Genomic DNA, 14287 nt, shown 5'->3' on the forward strand with positions numbered 1-14287 from the left:
GGTGGAAGAGAGGGAGTCACAAGCAACAGGGAACAATAGAATATGTGCTTAGTTGCCTCCAGGAACAGCTGCGTCCTTTGCTGTAACCAGAAGAGGTGGATGGTGTCTGGTTATCCTAACCAAATATTCTGATAAAAGATTCTGTAGCAGAATACTTATGAAGAGGGGGAAATTCTGGAAATGATTTAAACACTAATGGAATGAAGCTTGTCTGGAGCCATGGAGTCTGGATGAAGCTCTATACCCATTGCCTTGTGATCATTTTAAAAATTTAAACCAAATATGTCTCTTGAAGTCTTCTCCAAATCAAACAATGGTTTAGCTTAAATTGTTAAAAATGCCTCCTTTTAACATTGTGCTTTTTTAAGATACACCTAGATGGGATGACGTCAATAGCAACTAGAAAGTTCATACAGCAAACTTGGAGGGCTGTGAGCTTCTGGTAATGGGGGGATGGTTGCACAACTCCCAGAGTGTAATCAGCATCCCTGCGGTGTGCATGTGGGAATTGTTGATTGGTGTATGTTCAGCTACATGTATTCTCAATAATGACACTAAGATAAATTATAAAAGAAGTCATATAAGAAAACTATTTTCCTAATGAAGAGAAAATTAACTCAAGAAAATTTAATTCACATCATCTTGGAAAGAAAGAAATTATTTGACACTAATTTTATCTAGTAATTCTAAAGTCAGCTGATTTTTTAATCCTTAATTTTCAATATTGTTGAGATAAAAATCCTCAAATGACCTGAAAAAACATGTCTTTATGAAATTGCTTCTGTTCTCCTGTTTATTATTTACTTTGAATGATCTTTAAGATGATTTCTGTAGTCAAAACTGTCATTAAGGTCAATAAAGATCCAATAGAGTTAGATCCATTAAAAAAAATGTCTGACAAATCAGCTTTATTTGTTCTGAGTCATGGTATCATCAAGAAGCGTGCCGAGTGATGCATGGTATAAGATACGCAACTTCACAGATTTATTAGTACAGCACTAAGCTGACACTCTTTCTGTCATACTAAACTATTCCACTCTTCATCAAAAATGTAACAACTCGTGATGTAGATATCTGAAGGATATCTAAGACTATTCCAAATGGATAGATGCTAGAAACAGTCTGGTTACTTGTTCAAAAAGACAATTTTTATCGTTATAGATTTCACTCATTCCCCTAGTTTATTCCCCTAGATTTGTTTTCTGTCTCATTTTTTCTCTTTTAAACGTAAAAATAAACAGAAACTAAGTTGTGTTGGCATCACGTTATTTAAGGCTTTCTCATTCTCTCAGAAAAATTGGGACTTTCTCTTCTATATGTGTAATGCCACTGTCATATCCACGGAAATTCACAGGATGCACTAGTGTTATCTACCGTACAGTCCATATTCAATCTCCTCCGTTGTTCTAGAATATTCTTAGTATTTAAACACTTTATGTTCTGTCCAGTTGTTAATTTAATCAAGGAACACGTATTATGTATTGCATTTAATTATTTTGTGGATCATTTAAAGCACCTGTATGTTCCTTTTATGAAAGTTATTTATGTATTGAGGAATCAATCTAGATTTTCCTTCTCATATCTCCTTTCACTAATGCCTTTCTTTTGCCATTTAAAAAAAGGAAGAGAGAAAGAAGTTGCAGGGAGGAAAAGAGGAAGGAACGAAGGGGGAAGGAATGAAGGCCTATTACCTTTGAATCCATCAGCAGCAATATAAAACGAGAACAAATGGGAAATAGCAGGAAAAGGCTATGTTGGAAAGGTAGAAAGTGGCTCTGTGACAGAAGAAGCAGACTGATGGAAGGCAAACATATCTAAATACATTCTTGTTGTTTCCTTTTTTCCTGTACCTAAAACATAGTAAGAGCCACTTAATAGTTACTGGCTTTAATGAAAGTGAGCTTGGAACAAGAATGTTTAGTAGTGCTATCTAATTATGTAAACTTCAGAAAGTCTCTAAATGTATTTAGTATTCTTACTCAAATATACACACCAAATTTAGAAGAACTGGGGCATTACACATTAAGAAACATCAGAGGATGGGAATATGGTGATAGAGACAATCTTGAAATAGAATGCTATCTCGTATAGCTTTGGGGCATTTCTATCTATTTGGAATTATATGCTTTAATTCAATGTTTACACTTATGTATAACATCATCTGTTAATATTTTGTATAGCTAATTATATATAACAATATAACATATTATACTTATGTAAAATATCTTTGATTTTATAATTTTCAGTGGGATGCATTTCTAGATATATCCAACAAAACAATATGCCCAGAAAAGTTATAAAAGAAATCAAATTCAGAATTTTTCAAAGGCTGACCTATATAGTTTCTAAAGTTACCTAGGCAGACCTGTGTGTAAATTAGCCAGGATAGCATGCTTGAGTTGTGTATTTCTAAATTTCTTAATTAATTGATATAACATGAATTTATTAAGCCTCTATGATGTGCCAAATTATTTAAAAGTACTTATTCTTATAACAAATCATCTTCACAGATGAATAAAGTATCACCAAGAAACTCTGTAGTTGCAGTAAACTGCACAGGGAGTCCGATCTGGCCTCCTCCAGCATCTCCTTTGCTATGAGGCAGGGGTCAGACACGGCCCCCACACTCCCTCCTTCTTTACCTATTCGCACACCCGCAAGTCCTCTCATGGCACTCTACTTTAAATATGCAACAATCTTATTTAATGTTACTTATTTTTAACTTTTATTGTGATTAGGGGAAGGTTTACAGAGCAGACCCTCGGTTTTTCCTTTCATTTTTATACACACTTTGTTTCCATGCATCCATTTCCGCCCCCGTTCTGAACCTCCGCTCATTCCACGTCCTCATCTCTGTGCTTCCTGTTTCCAGTCCTCCTTCCCTAATCACATAAAAGAAGTGCAGGCAGTTTGATCCTTAGAAGTAAAGTTGGTGAGACTATGTCTCATATGCTATTGGCAGAAGTGGACATCACGTAAGGTGAAGGAGAGGGTCAGTGAAAAAGAGGGAGACCTTCAATGAAATGTGTTGACACAGTGACTTACAATGGGGCAAAATGGACACATTGGGCGGAGGATATGGGACTGGGGAGTGTTTCCTTCTGTTGTATGCAGGATCGCTATGCATTAGAAGTTACATTCCGTTGTGTGCAAGATCGCTATGTGTTAGAAGTGACCTTTTGGAAGACAACAGCAACAACAGTACACTGAAGTGATGTCATTTTGGCTATTTTTAATAGAATGATAGTATGGTATATTTTGGACATAATAAGAGCCCCTGTGGCATAGTGGATTAAGAGTTGGACGGCTAACTACCAGAATAATGACGGCTCAAATTCACTATTTGCTCTGAGGGAAAAAGATGAGGTTGTCTGGTCCCTTGGAATTTAGTTTGGAAACCCTGTAGACTATTTCAACTCTGTCGTACAGAGTCACTGTGAGTAAGTCACAATCAATTCAATGGCTTTAACAGTGAGTAATACCGAGAGTAACACATTGAAGAGGAAGGGAGTTAGATTCACTCTCAAAAAGAATACTTGAAGCCCTTTTCTGAAGTGCAGTGATGCCAGTGATAGGACAATAACCATATTAATAAATGGAAGACCAGTGAATATGATGATGAATATCTCCTTGTGGGTGAGAATTCATGAGGATTCTGGGAACTCATCTCTTCCTCCCTGGCTGTGGGACACACTTTGTCTGCTTCACTTTCTTGTTGACAAGCCACATGGAGCCACACTGATGGCAGCCAGAGCCCTGGAGATACATCCGCCACTATTGGACCACAGGACTTTCAACCCACCAGCCTGTGATCTTCCTGCATTAGGCATCAGTGCATGTGCTGCATGAGTCTGAAGAGGAATTCATTGACTAATATCAGGATTGTGTACTTGATCTGGACTGGGCTGGGATGTTTTATTGATGCATAATTATTTCTTAATGTAAAGTTCTTTCTTACACTTGCATGAGTGTCAATGAATTTGTTTCTCTGGTCAACCCAGCCTAACACCGCTGGTTATTCTCACTTAGGATATTCCTTTTACTATTCATCCTTGTTGTACTTTACATATATTAATATTACATTTCATTCTCCAAATAATTCCCATTTTTGGATATAACATATTTTGTTTATCCATTAGTAAATTGATGAACACTTGAATTTTATCTATTATGAATAGATAGCATAAATATTTGTATACAACTTTTTTTGCATGTGAGCACTTGTTATGGTTTATCTTGGATGCATACCTAGGAATGAAATTTCTAGTCGCCAATTCGACAACAAACATTTTCAAAGCTGCCAAACTATTTTCCAAGCAAACTGAGCCATTTTACAACCCTCAAGAAAAAAATAAAGATTTTATATAACTTTTAAAAATGCCCCATTGCATTGCCATTGTAGTATGTGTCTGCATTGTTATAGGATACATGTTACCAAAATGTCACTCTTGGTACATATATGTCTCCTTCTCAGATACTAAACTGACCCTTACACTGGATTGTTGCCAGGTGTCATCCAATTGGTGGCAGCTCCTAATGACCCCGTGCGCGAGAGAACAGCACAGCGGGTCCGGCTCTGGGGCAGCCTCGTGCTTGAGCGCATGCTTTCACCCCTCCGTCAGTCTGTCTGCTTGAAGAAGATCTTCTTTAGCTGCCCTTCTACTTTATCAAGCATTCAGGCTTTTTCCAGAGACGGGTCTCTCTTGATACCTTGTCTAAAGTATATGAGACAAAGTCTTGCGGTCTTTGTTTTGAAGGGGCAATCTGTACAGTCTGGCTGTGCCTCATTAAAGATAGAATTGTCTGTTCTTTTGGGACGCCACGGTACATTCAGCATTCTGCACTAGTTTGAGCATATTTTCTTCATGTTTACAATCCAAGCAAGATTTTTGACAAGTGACAGTAATTTTGAAAATGTTGAGTAAATAAATGGCGAGAAACTGTATGTATGTATATACATATATATGTATATTCTATATTGAAGATAAGTAAAATTATTTCTACTAGAGTTCCGCTTCATAAAACCACGAGGGGCTTTTCTGGAAGATATTTAAATATACCTCTACAATCAATGATGGCTGCACACTAGACAAGTTCTCTTACCAATGCACTTGCCCTACTCCCCTGGGGTGCCTTAAGATACGTATATATAGTTAGCGTTCAGTGGGAATTTTAAAGTCAGAAATATTAGCAAATTTCTGACAAAACTCAAATGGACATCTTCCCAAATTATTCAAGTTTTTTAACAGTTTATGGGGAATCCTGCCTCATGTGAGTGAGCCTCCATTTGTTGATGCTAAGAAATTTGAAATCCAGCCTCCTGGCCAAATGGCTGGAAGGTCTCCATATTTGTACCATCCAACTTAAAGGAGACCCGACAGACTTTACAAATTGTAAAAACATATCACTGACATCACATGCAGTTAAAATTTTGCTGAAGATCATCCAAGAACAATTGCAGCCCTACATTGATAGATAGCTGACAGAAATTCAGGTCACATTCAAAGGAAGAAATAGAGAAAGAGATTTTATTGTTGATGTCACATTGATCTTGGCTGAAAGCACAGAAAGCCATAAAGATGTTTACTTGTGCTTCATTGACGATGCCAAGGCAATCAACCGCTTGGACCATAATAAACAATGGCTAACCTTGATAAGAATGGGAATTCCAGAACACTTCACTGTGCTCATGTGGAACCTGTAAATGGATTAAAAGGCAGTTGTATGAATAGAACAAGGGAATCCTGCATGATTTAAAGTCAGAAAAGGTGTGTGTGAGGGTAGTATACTCTAAAATTATGCTGAGCAAATATTCAGAGAAACTGAATTATATGAAGAAGAATGCTGTATCAGGATTGGAGGAAGGCTTATTAACAACCTGCGGTATCAGGTCACACAAACCAGCTTCCTGAAAGTGAGGCATTGAAGCACTTGCTGATGAAGATCAAGGAGTGCAGCCTTCAGTCTGGATTACAACACAATGTAAAGAGCACCCAAATCCTCCCAACTGGACTAATCGGTAGTAATATTATTAAAAATATAGAAAAGATTGAAATTATTAAAAGTATCATCTTGTTTGAATCCACAATCAGTGTCCATGGAAGCAGCAGTCGAGAGTATAACAAACTGCATTACACTGAAAAATCTGCTGCACAAGACTTCTTTCAAATGTTGAAAAGCAAAGACGTCCCTCTGCAGACTAGGGTGCACCTGACCAAGCCAAGGCATGCTCATTCTTCTTACATTCATGTTGGACGTAGAATAATGAAGACAAAGGAAGAATGGATACATTTGAATTATGATACTGGCGAAGAATATTGAAAAGACCCTAGATTGCTAAGAGAACAAAAGGGCCTGTTTTAGAAGAAGCATAACCATCTTAAGAGACAAAAGATGGTGAAAATCAATCTCTGATACTTTGGACATGGTATCAGGAAAGACTAGTCCCTGGAAAAGGATATTGTGTTTGGTAAAGTAGAGGGGCAGCAAAAAGGAAGAAAAAGAAGAAGACTCTTGACAAGATAAATTGACACTGGCTGTAACAATGGGCTCAAACATAAGAACAGTTGTGAGGATGGTGCCAGAGTGGGCAGGGTTTTGTTCTGTTTTGCATAGCATCTCTGTGAGTTGGGAAGAACTCAACAAAAGCAAGTGTCTCATGTACAACAACCGTTTTTAGATGGATAAAGCAACTTAAGGAAGGTACAGAAGTCCTTAAAGATGAGCCAAGTGAGTAATGATTATTTATCCTTAAGCACGGAAAAGAATATGATAAAAAAACTGCAGAAAACAGTGGAAGAAGACTATAAAAGTGTCACTCATATGGTAGGTAATGGAACTGTGATCTCACCAGTTATCATCCTTACTTTTAAGTGATCCTAGGGAGGTTGGGAAACTGGGCATGCTGGATGCCAAGAGCGTTGCTCACATGCTGATAATGTCACCTGTCTCTAAAGTATAATTGAAACAATAAAGATGCTTTTATGGACGACTGAAATTCAAGGCAGAGAAGGCAGCTCAAGGCTCTGGCTACTGCTTTATTTGGGAAGATTTCAAAAGGGGTAATCTTGATAGATTTTCTAAACAGCACAGGGTAGTCATGGCTGCTGAGTAGGAAGACATTTTGTAAATATTGTAAAGTACGTTAGTGAGAAAAAGGCTAGTCTAGTTGTGTGAAGAATTCTTTCTTTTTCACCCTGATTTTATGCGTGCTCATTCTTTCTTCATGGGTAGTAAAGAGGGTTCTAGGTGAATTTCATTAGCAAACCTTATCTTATCCATCAGACAACCCTGATCTTTGCCCTTTCAGACTTCTTTTTTTGCTATCAAATTTCAAGGAAAATTTCCAAGGAATACATTTTGTGTCCTTTGATAATGCCAAACCTACTGTTTTAACATGATGTATGTCAAAACATGCAGAATTCTTCATGGACGTTTAGAAAGGTACATATATTAACCCCTGTCCCCCATCAGGGTATAAACTTAAATGGAAGACATAGTGATAAATAATCACATCATAATTTGATTTTAAAGAATAAATTCTATGATTGCATAACAATGCATTTTGACTTATGCTCATATTTTCAATATTTGAGTACCTGGAATATATTCTCTGATCCCAGGAACAAGAAACATGGGGTTGAATGTCGATGGGGTTTGGTGCACAAGAGGAGGAAATAGAATTTGTGAGAGAAGACGGAAGGGAATGGGAATTAAAACCCCTTTTAGAAAGGCAGAACCAGTGTTATTTCACCAGTAAAACACTAATTGGCTTTAATCCTTTGATTACTAAAAGTGGATCGTTTCATATTGTTTGTTTTAAGCAACAGTGGAATCTCTTCTTCACTTTGAGAAGTACTGATCGCAGCACAGCAAAAGCAAAAGAAGGCTGGACTCTCACTTTCACAGACGTTACCATTGAGGGGCAGGGATTTTTACGCTCGAATAGAGTGAAGGCTTCCTGTCTTCTATTGTCGTGGGAAGGCCAACCACACTACGTTATCCAAAAATCCAAAGGAAGAAGGATGACAGGAACATGAAAAATGAGAGCTAGCTCACAAGTGTTGTGTCTATCTTGATTCTCCAACCAAAGTCCCGGTTTTGTATCAAATCTAATGCAAAGAGCATCACCCAGATGATGCTGAGTAGGTAATTCAGAGCAACTGGGTGCACACTAACACATTTCTCCTCTGTGCCTCACCGGGGAAGTTGAAAGAAGAAGTTTAACAATGCTAGTTTTATTTTGCCTACTTGTGATGATCCTTCAGGACCAGTGGTGAGAGTGGAGATACTGGAAGAGTGGAGGGAGGGTGGGGTGGGAAGGGGGAACCGGTTACATGGATCTACATATAACCTGCTCCCTGAGGGATGCACAGTAGAGAAGTGGGTGAAGGGAGACACCAGACAGTGTAAGATATGATAAAATAATAATAATTTATAAATTATCAAGGGTTCATGAGGGAGGGGGTAGCAGGGAGGGAGGGGGAAAAATGAGCTGTTATCAAGGGCTCAAGTAGAAAGCATATGTTTTGAGAATGATGATGGCAACAAATGTACAAATGTGCTTGACACAATGGATGCATGTATGGATTGTGATAAGAGTTGTATGAGCCCCCAATAAAATGATTAAATTAAAAAAAAGAACACAATCACAGTTTTAAGGAAAAACTAATTATATTTCAGAACAATTATTTTATAAAACAAGATCAGGTGCCATTATATATTAGAAATTTGGAGTTGTTTAAAATAAAATGAAATGAAAACTTAATGGGAGGAAACTTCACAACTTTGTCTTCCCTTGTGGCTACCGCCTCCTGTTTTCCTCCTTTGCAGAGTTTTTTCTTCTCAGGAAGCATGCTTCTCCTCTTGGCAGCGCGGCAGGGTCAGACATTTGGTGTATGCACATGACTGAGGAGCCAAAAAAAAAAAAATGTATGGTCTTCCTCTTGAAATAAATCCTTAAGCTATTTCAGCATCAAAAGATAAAAGTGAGAAGAACATCTGAATATATACTTTAAGCATTCAATATTTTCATTTTACAAAGCAATATTCGTTTAAATAAAACAATTTTAAAAGCCCTATAGACTGACTTGCCCTTAAATAAAGTGACTTTTCTACTTTGACTATTATGAATGATTAAAATAAATTAATCTAATAAAATGTGTGCATGTAGATAAATGAGAATAAATTAAGCTGTCCTTCACTTACAGAGTTTATTGCAGTGGAAGTTTTAACTTGAACTATGGAGTAAGTAGCATTTGTTTTTTGAAGATGATATAAACTATTTAGAATTTCATACAGGAGAGAAAATAGAATTCCTCATGAGTGCAGCTGAAGTTATGTAGTGCTTAAAGCACAAAATGACGTAATATTATGAAGCTGCTTTGAAGGGGAGAAAAAAGATTCTTTTATGTCATCTTTCTTTGTAAAAGAGGAGTGATATTACACCTGTGGTTCCTTGGTGAAGCCGTAGAAAGACAGTGTAAGACACCGAATATCCACCTAATACGTAAGTATACACTCTAATGTCTAGCTGCAACTTCATACACGTGTAAGTATTTAGCAATTCCCAATTCAGTGTGTCTTTGACTTGTGCAATAAATAGGTGTAGGCCTATGACTTGCAGAGTTATTATCAACCACATTTAGAACTAGTTCATGTTGGTTTGGTTTGGGGTACAGTTTATACTTCGCACTATGCTCTACATAGAATGTGGTTTCATCATTTGCTGATTCCATTATTCTCTGATGTACTATTTCAAACCACCAATGACAAATTACGATTCAATTGATAATGAATATATTAATACTTCATTATTATAATGAATATTATTAATAATAAAACCTAAAAGAAAGGTGGGGTGTTATTCCACTTCGCAGCAGAGCAGGAAAGGAACCCTGTTGTAAGCCAGGGATCACTGGTAAGTAGAAGGAAGTTACAAATTATTCCTAAATTTTTTCTGCGTCTTTGCAGACTTTTTATAAGTGGCTGCCTTAGAATATTGGCGAATAATTTTCCAAATGCTTTCACCAGGTAAATGTCTTTTACAAATTGCTTCCCTCCAAATTAGTCTTTTGAGATTCTTTATCCCTGTACTGACTACGAAGATCCTTAGATGGGAGGAACAGCATTCTCGACGAGAAGGGAAAGTAAGCGTAGATGAAAAGCACATCTATTTGTTGTAGCACACCCTTTGCTTTCATTGTCTTTGTTATTTCAGGAGGGACACATCAAAGTAGGATAAAAGTTTGGGACTTTTCAAATAGTAGCGAGAAACATATGCTGCTGAAATGAAAATAACTGGCTCTCACCAGAAAACAGACTGGTTATTAAGGAGGAAAAAACCACTAGGATGGTATTATCTTGATAACTTTACTCTGTCCCATAGGCTGGTGAGTCCAGAAATGCGGTCGTTTCCGTGTCTTGGAGGGGTGCTAACCTCAGGAAGGAGGCTCAAGTTAATAATGGAACTGACCTGGTTAATTTCTTATCTCAGGTCCTGTTGCCAGTATCCTTTGACCAAATTAACACTGCTCACTCTCCGTTCCTTCCACACTGAACCACTTTATAAAAACAGCTCTAGTGAGATATAACCCATACATCATAGAATTCATCTACTTCAAATATTCAATTCAGTGACTTTTACTATATTCACAGATTTTTATTTCTAGCTCCACAATCCATTTTATATGATTTTCATTATTCTAAAAATAGAACCCATATGGCTTATTCAGAACCTTTAGCCATTGTACTATTTATCTTAACCCTAAATCGTCACTCTTCTACTTTCTTTCTTTAAGATGTTGCCTACCATGGACGTTTTACATGTGTGGAATTATATACACTATGAAGTCCTTGACAACTGAATTCTTTCACTTAGTACAATATTTTCAAGAGTCTTGGTCAGTGATGAATTTACACTTAACAATACATTTTCCCAGGTAATTCTTACTCATGTTTCAAGTATCAGCTCATAGATTTCCTCCACTTTTTCCCTCACGGCGATTAATTGAACTGTCCCTTTGCACACTGAACACTCTAGATTTAAATTTATCGTGGCTTTTAATCACACACAATGGTAACTGTAGTGTAATTTTCTTTATTAACTGTGTCTTTCTCAGAGTAAAATATGTAAGAAAATGTACAGAAGCATCTACTTATTTTAAGGAACCCTGGGGGCCTTGTTGGGTGTCCTTGAACTGCTAGTTGGACATTCAGTGGTCCAAGCCCACCAGTCTCTCTCTCAAAGGGAGAGAGATTATGCTGTCTTCCCCCAGGGAATATTGACAGCTGTGGAAACCTACATAGACAAACAGTCATCTTTTTGAAGTGAGGAGAGCAATTAAAATGATAATGTATTAATCTATAGTGAAAAATAGGAGTGCCAATAGACAGTATCCACACGGAGCTCACCAGGGCAATTTCCTACTCTTTGGGAAACTAAACAGAAAATCCAAGTATTGCCAGAGTATTCCTTCGTGTTCGTGAACTCAGAAGATAGTAAATTGTGTGCACATTCAGTGGCATCGTGTCTCGTTAGTGTATGCAATCCCAGGTCATTTTGTTTCTCCTCCTTCACACCGCTGTGGTCCAGAAGCCACTGTGGGCTTCCTTCCCCGAAGAGAATGTTCACAATGGCCCACGCAGCTCTTTCTGACTCGTTTCAGTGCCTTCTCCCCGGACGAGATCAAGCCAGGTTCTGTAACACCCACTGCAGCCGGCTAGCTCCGGGAATCGTAAACTGTGGAAGCCCTAATGGTTTGTTAGCTATTTATAATCTTGCCGATTGCTAGAGACTTGGTTTTGTTTTGTTTAGACTTAGTGCTTTGTTGGACTATGTTAGGAGATTTAAATATTCAGCTTGAATGCTTTTTTTGTGTGAGCCTGGGAGTGTTTGCCACAGCAGGTGCTACCTAACCAGATGCTAAAGCCTTTTTAATTAATACGCAGCATCTTGTCAAACATGCCTCCTGGTTTACACTGTCAGAGCTGCTGAAAATTGGCTTTTCTTACTAACAGACTTTTAGTTTGTCAGTGACTCAGCCCTGACATGCTCTTGCTGCAATGCTTACTAGGCCAGGTGATTTTGCTAATGTGTTTAGAATGTTGGACTTCAATCAAATTCTAAATGCTTCAAGAACACGACCAATAATTTACATATATATTTTTCCCCATTCTCTATCTATATTTCTCTTTATAAAGATGCATCAGGAACAGCAACAACAAAAAGATCATTAATTTGGCTACAGAGAAACTGAAGCACCGGCTGAAGCAGGACAAGGAAGAAGGAATCATAATGTAGGCAAATTCAGTCTTAGTTCAAGACCATCTATGACTATTCCCATTCTGGTGGTAATACCCAAAAAATGAAGAGTTCCTGGTAATGAGGCTAAGAATAAGAAGCATATTTAGTCAATTAAGTTTGTCCTATATACCTGAAACAAATTTTATAAAAGATGATGATAGAGCTAAAAGGAATGCATAGAGGTCCTCCGCCCTGGATTTTAGCTTGACCTGTCAGTAGTTAGGCCTCAGACAAACTGGCACCGTAGCTACCATATGGAATGAATGGAAAACATCCTAACTCTGTTTGTTGCTCTCTAACACTTCAGACTCCAGACAGCATCTTGAGAATTTTGTCAGACCCAGGGTAAAGGTGGTCAAAAAGAAATCAAAGAGGTTCTGGGGGAATAATAGGAATGTGTTCTAGGGAGTTTTTAAGAAGAGATTATGATACATAAAGAATTCTTCTATTTAACCATTTACATAATATTATATCCTATTTTTCAATGAGACAAATAGTATGCCTTATTTTTATAACATAATTTTATCTGCTCTATTTTCCAAACCCAAACCCAAACCCATACTGTTGATGTCAAGTTGTGAGGTAGTTAGTTTATTGTGCCAACCTGGCCGATAAACACATGTGGGGTTAATTGAAGGGCGGAGGGATAAATGGCTCAGTGAGCCTAGCATTTCTAGTTCTTTGGTTTCTTGCTTTCTGATGGTCGGGCCAGGGTGCAGCTGCCTTAGCCAGTCCCCTGCTTTAGTTGGTAGGGCTCACTTTCTGCCAGACATCTCTGAGGAGAAGCCACATGGACCTACCCTGATGCAACCCTGGGTGCTGAGCAGCCTGTGGAGACCCCTGCTAGAGCTGAGATGCTTATATGCTCACTGACTCAGCTTTCCCCCTGCAGTCGGCATCATTGTGTATGTTTTGTGATGGAGGAGGACTTTGTGGATTGGTGTTGAACATATGGGTTAATGGGTTAATGGTGGGCTTGGGCAGCACTGGGCTGGGATGTTTTCTTGATGTGCACTTACTCTTTTTATAAAACTCTCTCTTATACTTGTTTCTGTGGATTTGTTTCTCTAAAGTACCCAGACTAACACAAGTTGATTCTGACTTACAGTGAAAATTTAAAACAGATTGAAACTACCCTATAGGGTTTTCAAGGCTGTAATTCTTTTTTTTTAAAATCATTTTATTAGGGGCTCATACAACTCCTATCACAATCCATATATACCTCAATGGTGTAAAGCACATTTGTACATTCATTGCCCTCATCGTTCTCAAAACATTTGCTCTCCACTTAGGCCCCTGGATTAGCTCCTCAATTTAAGGCTGTAATTCTGATGAGTGTGGATTTCTCACGTTTTTTTCCTATAGAGTGACTGATGGATCTGAATGTCCAACCTTTAACAACCCGACACGTCACTACTCTGCAACCAGGGCTCCATAATTATTTAATTCTTATGAAATCTCGGGTACACCAGAAGCAAAGCGATCGCATTTACAAAAAAGCCATTCTGTCCTATACAATGTATTACGTATCTGTGCTGTTATGGCATTGAGGCCGATCCTTCCACACCAGTGATCGAGAGTGCTGATGATAGCGTGGAACCACTTTTGATATTGTTACTCTGGAGGGTAACCCTGTAGTCCTTGACTTTTAATTTAGGATTGACTTTCAAGGCTTCCTGAAAGGGCTGTGAGACTAAAAATAGAATTCATGTAAGTAGGTCTCAATCATGTGACTCTCCAGTAAAATTTTAGTTGCCATAATGAAAACAGCTGTGTGGCTGCTGTACGCCACGCAGCATCTGATGGAATCTTCATATAGAAAGGCAAGCCTCATAATAAACAGTATGATATATGGAACAAATGTGTGTTCCTCAAAAAATGACATGAATAGCATTTATTGGATATCTGCTATCAGAAAACATGTACATGTCACACTTATTTTAATGTCACCACTATTGGGTGAGATATGAAATCAGCCCTCTT

The 14287-nt window shown here is 37.9% G+C and overlaps 1 protein-coding gene across 7 annotated transcripts in view; it reads left to right on the plus strand.

Annotated features, from left to right (window-relative positions):
• PPFIA2 (PTPRF interacting protein alpha 2) overlaps nt 1–14287 on the plus strand; it is a 503998-nt gene that overhangs the window by 275867 nt on the left and 213844 nt on the right. The window lies entirely within an intron of this gene.

The sequence above is a fragment of the Echinops telfairi genome, unplaced genomic scaffold (genome assembly GCF_000313985.2).
Source record: "Echinops telfairi isolate 266 unplaced genomic scaffold, ASM31398v2 ScPeMD7_2;HRSCAF=8, whole genome shotgun sequence".
NCBI lineage: Eukaryota > Metazoa > Chordata > Mammalia > Afrosoricida > Tenrecidae > Echinops > Echinops telfairi.